The sequence below is a fragment of the Mustela putorius genome, unplaced genomic scaffold, assembly GCF_011764305.1.
Source record: "Mustela putorius furo isolate JIRA1106 unplaced genomic scaffold, ASM1176430v1.1 tig00003845_pilon_pilon_pilon, whole genome shotgun sequence".
Taxonomy (NCBI): Eukaryota; Metazoa; Chordata; class Mammalia; order Carnivora; family Mustelidae; genus Mustela; species Mustela putorius.
This window is the reverse complement of record NW_025421998.1, coordinates 9,234,155-9,241,654: the sequence shown is the minus strand read 5'-3', so window position 1 is coordinate 9,241,654 and position 7,500 is coordinate 9,234,155. Positions and strand designations below refer to the sequence as shown.

Genomic DNA, 7,500 nt, shown 5'->3' with positions numbered 1-7,500 from the left:
CAATTAGGGGTGCCTGGGTGGCTCAGTCCTTTGGGCATCTGCCTTCAGCTCAAGTCATGATTCTTGGGTTCTGGGATTGAGTCCCACCTTGGTCTCCCTGCTCAGCGGGAGTTCTGCTTCTCTCTTTCCTACTCACCCTGCCTGTGCACATGCTTTCTCTCTCTCTCCCTGTCAAATAAATAAATAAAATCCTTTAAAAAAGAGTTGGATGATTAAGCACCTGAGGCCCCCAGGTGGCTGGAGATTATGGTTCCAACCCAAGGCTGGAGGACTCCAAAGCCTGTGCTTGCTCACACCCCCTTGTTTCCAGTTGTGTCACCCTTGGGGCTCGTCCACACTGGACCCTGTCCTAGAACACAGTGCCGAGGTATGGCAGAGCTGTGGGCAGGTGCAGCACCTGCATGGTCTAGACGAAGCTCTGAGCACTGTAAGGAGAAAGGCATTATGGACAAGTGTGACCCTAACAGAATGAGCAGGCAGAGGTTTCCTGCCCCCATGTGATGCGATGGTTGGCTCTGGGGTTGGGTTGGTCCGGGCTGGAATCCAAGTACACATTAGGCTTTCTCTGACCCTCGATTCCCTTATCTACAGTAAAGAGATAATTCTTCTTCCATAGAGTTGCTGAACAAATGAAAACAATCATCCTTATAGAAAGTACCCAATTCATTCCAAGCACCTTCTCTCTCTTCCCTTTGGCCACTAGGAACCTCAAAGCCCATTTAGTGGCTCATCTACACCAACTGTGCAGGCCTAAGTGGTCATTATTTCTGCAATCCATCATTTACCTCTGCCCTCGTCTTCCTATGGCATTTTCCCAGGCTCTGAGGTTTTACCTAATAATTGCTATTTTCTTATGTGGCGTGATGGTTAACTTCATGTGTCAACTCCATAGTCCTGAGAGATGCCCTAGAGCTAGTAAAGCATTTCGGGATGTGTCTGTGAAAGTGTATCTAGAGGAGATTATCATTTGATTCAGAAGACTGAGTCAAGATATCTGCCCTCACCCAGGTGGGCCACATCAGCTGATCTCATGGACGCCCAAATGGAAGGAGAGGGTGAAAGACAAGGGTATGCCCTCTCTCTTCCTGAGCTGGGACATCCACCTTCTCCTGCCCTCGGGCACTGGAGCTACTGGTTCTTGGGCCTTTGGATGATACCAACGGCTTCCCCGATTCTCCAGTTTGCAGGTGGCCGACTGTGAGAGTGCCCAGTTTCCAAACCATGTCCTATAATAAATCTCTCATTTCTGACTGTGTGTTCGTCTGTGTGTGTCCTGTTATTTCTTTCTCTGGGGAACCCTGACTGACACACATGAGTTTCTGCTAGAAGCTTATTAAAAAAAATGAGGAAATAAATAAGGAGACATTTCATGCAATGTTGCTTTTAATGCTCTGGGGGCTCAGGATTATTTTCTCTGTGCAACTCCGACAAGCTGAGTGGCATTTGAGACATGCTTCTTGATACACAGGGTCAAAGACTCACTGGGACCATCTGGACAACAGGAGGCCCCAAGTTTGTTGGGGACATATTAATTTCAAAAGGTGTTTAATGTAGCCGACAGCCCGTTGCCTATGGTGGAAGGGCCAATTTGTGGCTGTGGTACTTTCTAACATTTTCTAACTTGTTGGCTACATAGAATCACCGCCACCATCATCATTGTCTCCCCAATTAATAAACATGTCATGATTCCAATAATAACTTTACTGCCTTGCTTAAAAGTCACACTATGATCCCTATCCCCAAGCCCTTCCTCTCGCTTCTAAGAGTTATTTATCAAAGCAAGCTTATTCTTGGGTGATTCCCTGTCACTTTTCTAAAGCCTTTGGAGGGGCAAGTCCACCACGGCTGCACAGATGCCCAGAGAAGCAGAGCAGACTTGTGTCCTGGGACATCGTTGCTTGATATTGTGGAAGGAACATGGATGGGAAGTGCATGAACTTGGATTTTAGTCAAGTTCCACTATCAGCAGAGGGTTATCAGGTTATCAGCTGAGGTTTCTACAAGAAGCCACTCCTTTTCCAGTTTGTGAGGCAGGGAAATTGACAAGACAGTCTTGATGTTTCTTCCAGAGCTAACCAACATCCCCTGGATCCTTTTTGGTAGACGTGGTAGGAGTGGCCCTAGAGAGGGAACATTATCCCTGAGGGTGTTGCTCATTGCTCTGGTGCCACTCTGTGTCCTTCTCCTGCATTGGAATCTTAGTCCAGCCCCGTGCCACAGCTGTCCCTATGCCACAGCCCACTCCAGCTTGCCTGGAGGCACCTTATGCTCAGCATGTTTCCTGACCTTCTGTCAGGCATGCTTCATTTATTGCTCACCTGCTGGAAAATACCATTTCCTCTAGGACAGTAGTTAGACAGTACCCTGATCAGAGGAATATGTTTCTTGCCATCTTTCCAGGGTGATCTACACTTGGAGTGGGAAGATGGCTGGAAAAAAGAAATTTAACCCTGCCCTGAACCCCATGAATCTGAAATGATTCTCTCTAAGGTATGACGTAGGCAGAGGAGGGTCTGTTTCTAAGGTTCTGCAGAGGGAGCTGTTACTGCCCTCATTGGAAGGGCGTGGGGCCCCGTCCCTGTCTCAGCTGGAAGCCAGGAGGGGCAGGGACCTGGCCGGTTCACCACAGCATGCCCCACAGCCTCTGTCCAGCTCTCCTTCGTGGTAGGCGCTTACTGAGAGCGTCTAAAATTAAATCATATATCTAGCTTGTGAATTCCATGGGTTTCAGCTGACTCAGGGATTGGAGATCAATGAAAAAGTATTTAGATAAAAAGGCAGTGGGCAGTGGAGTAAGGGGGGTGGGCTGAAAGCCCACTGAGGACTTCATCAATGGACACCAATGAATTGCGAGTTCTTTCTCACGGTGGCTTCTCTCTCTTTTTTTGCGCAAGTGCTTATGAATCATTTTCAGTGGGTGGGTGTAGGCTGCTGAGAAGCTACTCTTTTTCCTTAGTACTGTTATTTTACTGTTTCCCAGTTAGAACCATTGTCCATTCTCTCTTCTTTCAGAGCTTCTGCTTGCTAAAGGCAAACTTGCACCTGACCCATCTTAGCAGCTCCCAGATCCTCTCAAACTACTTTAGTCCTAAAACTCTAGGACTTACAGCATATTGTTTATTTTTGGTGAGCTCTCACAGACACTGCAGGCGGTATTTTCTCTATGATCTTGTAAGAGGCTGTCCCCTGGTCTGCTTTTTATTCATCTTCCCCCTTCCACTCCCATTCTGGCACAAAAGAATACACTATAATTTAGTGCAATTCAAACTGGATGTGATTCAACTTCCTTCAGCTCAATAATTTCTATGGTGCTTGTGTGTGGGATACTACAGCAAGCGCTGAGAATACAAACGTGATAGGATAACACACTTGCATGCAATTCACCAAGTGGAGATGGGCATCACATTCAGACCCATTCCAGGGCAGTTCTCATTGAGAACTGGGGGACACCAGGCCTCAGGAACTAGCCAGGGATGGAGCCTCCGAAGTGTTGATCAAGGAAGAAGGTAGGTAAAAGGAAGTCACTGGAGGAACTGCTTTTGGAATACATGGGGAAAGAAGGAGCAGGACCAATGGCTGGGCTGAATAGGATATAGGAGGAAAAATAAAAAACAAGAAGGGAAGAAGAGAGGAGTATTCCTAGAGAAGAAGTCAAGGGCTGCTCCAGAATGTCTCCATGGTACCCAGGAAGCTCTGTGGAGAACACGGAGAACTGTGGGTGACCTTGCTGCACAATGCTTGTGGGTTTGGTTTAGTCTGGGTAGGACTAGCAACTGAACCCAAGAATATTCTTGAGATTAGGACCCAAGATAATAGTACTGAGGAATAACCAAGAACAAGGCTGTTAGGAATGAGAGAGGCAGGTGGTGGATGATGGAAGTCCAAGACAGATTTCCAAGTTTCTGTGGGTGAAGTGGGCAATCCTGAGTTCAGAGATGAGACTGTAGTTCTGCTGAAAGGCGGCTAGGAATAGAGAACTACAGTGTTCCAGAAGATAAGAGTCTTATCTGTCACCTGAGTGGCGGCTGAGGTTTGTAGGGGCAGGTCAGCAGGGAGGGAGGGCAGGCAAATGGGGCAGGAGTTAAAGCTCTTGGAGGAGATGAGTGTGTTACACAAGCAAGGGACAGCCTGGTGCCTGAGGGTAAGGGGAGGTGTTAGGAAGCAAGATGGTGCCCTGGGCATATCCTAGTTTTTACTGCCCTTTGCCAAGTTCCTTCAAATGCTCATCTCTGGAAAGGGCCCATGAGCCAGGCCTGGCCAGCCACAGCATCCTTAGCAAGGGACTGGTCCAGCAGCTGGAATCATGACCCAGGCAGTGTCAATGTGTTTCATCACATGGAATTCAGTTGAGTTTGGTTTGGTTTTTGCCCTTTCCCCCCCCTAAGTACCAACCCTATTTCTATTGCAAGTATGTTAATAATAAAAACAGTAGTTGTCATGGTAGTAAAAAGAGGGGATGGGGATTCTGTCACATGGTTTTCAGAACAAGCCCTGGAGCTTAGGCCCCAGGCCTGATCCAGGCAGAACCCAGCACAACTCTGGTGGCAACAGGGCACCCCCAACCTTCTCCATCAGAAGATAGTAAAGACAAAGGAACTGCGCTCCCCACCAGAAACAGAAGGCAGTTATGCCAAATGCCAAAGAAGCAGATTAAAACAAAGCTTCTAGTGCACTCACTTCTAGCTCAATACATCTCCAAGGCTTTGTTCCTAACATATATTGCAACTGGCCTGAACACTTCACCAGACGGCCTCAATTTGCACCAGAGGCCCAGATTCTAGAGTGAGGAGGGACGGTACACAAGAGAGTGTTCCTAAAAGTTTCCAAACTGAGACCCCTGCAGAGAAGAGAATCACTTCACTGGTGAGTACCAGGTTTGCAGAACCCTCTCTCCTCTTTCCTTTCGGATGACACAGCATCAAGAAGCAGTGACAATAGTAAGTCAAAAGATGGAGCCTTAGGGGCTGAAAGGCCATACATAACTCGTATTCCTGCTCAGCCCAAAGGCAGCAGTTAAAGATGAAACATTTCTCAACAGCCTCCCTGCTAACACTCCCCCAAACCCTCAGACTCCCACAGCCCAATCTCAAAAGACACAGAATGGCCATGACTTAGAAAAAGTTAAAATCTGTAGAATCTCCCCTGCCCACAGAGCCCAAGAAGTGGGTCCTGAACCACGACACGTGCTGCCATGCAGAGAAGACGGAACCACCCTGCAGGTTCTCTGTGACCACATCACTCCTCCTCCTCTTCCTCCTCTGCATCCCTAGCTCCCTTGCTTGGGGGGTTTTGCCTTTGCAGTTCTGTTCCAGTAGCTGGAGGGTGTGGGGGTGACCCGTGAGTTCCTGCCACCTCTGCCCTTACCACTTACTCTGTATCTCCCTGAATGCCAATGGGGGCAGGTGGGTAGAAGGTTTTCTGGGTAGAGATTTCGCACTGGGTGAATCACTGGAATGTGTCTGGTGGCCATGGCCAAATCATGGCTATTTTGATGACGCACTCGGCCATTCTGGCTGTCTAAGTTGTTGAGCTTCAGTATGCGAGGAGGGCTAGGCTGGCACCCAGATACGGGGCCTAATGTGGATGTGGACATTTGGTTTCAAGTAGCTGTCATATCAACAATAGGTCTGCTGGGGGGAAGAAGGTAGGTGGACCCTTTAGCCTTTTCCTGCTTAATATCATCCATGTAACCAGAAAACAAGTCTCCCTGGTATCTGACACGCTCCTTGAGCAGCTCTGGTGGGGTCTCTGGAGGCTGGAAATCCTGTCTAGAAGTCCCCTCTGTCACATGGTTGTTTGCTATGGCTGGACCTTGGTCACACTGGTCCTGGTGATGGAATAGAAGCACCTCCTCCTCCTTCTGTACCCCACAGAATTCACATGGGGTGATGGTACTATCCTCCACAGCAGGTGCTTTTCTCAGGCCCATCAGAGTCGAACTGGTTACTCACAGCCTGCTGCAAAGACTTTTGGAAGATGACATCAGGGTCCTCCACCCCTTATGGGGGAAGTACTGCCCATACTGAGTGTAGGTAAGGCACAGGAAAGACTACAGATTGTCTGATAGTCAACCAGCAGTTCCTCTGTGTAGAGCTCCTCCCAAAATTCACAAGGCAACATGGCCTGGTCAGCTGCACCTTTCATGTCATTCAGAGCTTTGGACGCTTCAAGGGACTTGTCTGTACCACAGGCAGCCCTCCAGAAGTCCTGCTTTTCCACATTGCAGGCCTGTCCTTCATTTTCCAGACTTAGGGCCAACCTGAAGTCCAAGTTTGCATTGTCTTCTTTTGGGGGCTGTCAGGTTCTATTCCTTCCCTCCCTTTCTCGTTCTTCCAGTAGATTATTCTGAGCTGGAATCTGGGCTGTCGTGTTCCTTTGGTTGGTAGTTCTACTATGGAAAGTGTCTGATTCAAAGGCTCCCAGAGGTCTTTGGAGAAGCCTCATAGGTGGGTCCAGAGCCTCAATTTGCCTGAGAAGCTGGGATGCAAAGTAGATGCCATCTTGACCCCCGGACTCATCAGTTGCTTTAGGAGGCATGGCAACCTCATCTCTCTTTTCCTCCCTGTCTCTTTCACAAGCATCAGGATGAGTCTTCAGATCTTTCACCAAGACATTGCACCCACAACTGCCCCAAAACTTCAGCCGGGCACCACAGTAATCTCCATCGTCCTTCAGTTTGAGAACAAAAAGTTCGAAATCACAGTGCTGGCAAAGGGTAAGCCATAGAGGACCCTCAGTCTCCTCACCCTTCTTTATCTGCCTCTCCTCCAACTTATTTGACATTTTCAGGTCACCTGACAAGGTTCTGTAGCCATGTGACTCTCCATGTCAGATTTGGGAAATGGTTCCTTGCATATAGGACACATACCAATGTTCCTTTAACAGTGGGTCTCAAGGATGATAAAATTGAACACAGGAATTTCATTTCTTGCAATTGTCACACAGTTGAGTGTCCTGGTCATCTAGAAATTCAACCATCTTTAGTTCTTCCTAAAAACCAGGATGGCAGCAAGGACTTGCAGCAGACTGACTAGCCGCAGACACAGAGCTTAGTTTTTTGCTTGTTTTTTATTGATCAGAGTCAAAGCACCTAGAACAGTGGTTTTCAATAAATATTTGTTAAATATAAATGGGCATAGATATTGGAAAATGGTTGCATGGGGTTGCTGATCTGGAATCCTCTGACGCCGAAGGTGACCATCTTGCCCATTTCATGGAATGGGATTTTCTACAGAATAACCCCAAGCAGAGAAAACCAGAGAACAGCAATGGACAGATAACAAGAGGGACTGGAGGGGGTGGGGAGGGATGAGAAAGAGGGGAGGGAGAGATGTGATTTACCTGGTGGCCAGGGATCCCAGCTCCAGTTACAGAAACTTCAGCTCCTCCAGAGCGGTCTTCAAGAATATCTGAGTGTCTTTTCCAAGCATGCCAATGAAAGTCCCTATGGGCTAAATCACTTTCTATTCTGTGGTAGAAGGAGGTGAGATGGTGTTTCCA

General features: G+C 48.0%; 1 pseudogene; it reads right to left on the bottom strand.

The window, feature by feature from the left end:
• Window positions 1-5,235: 5,235 nt before the first annotated feature.
• On the bottom strand, window positions 5,236-6,978 carry LOC101677611 (annotated as a pseudogene).
• Window positions 6,979-7,500: the final 522 nt, after the last annotated feature.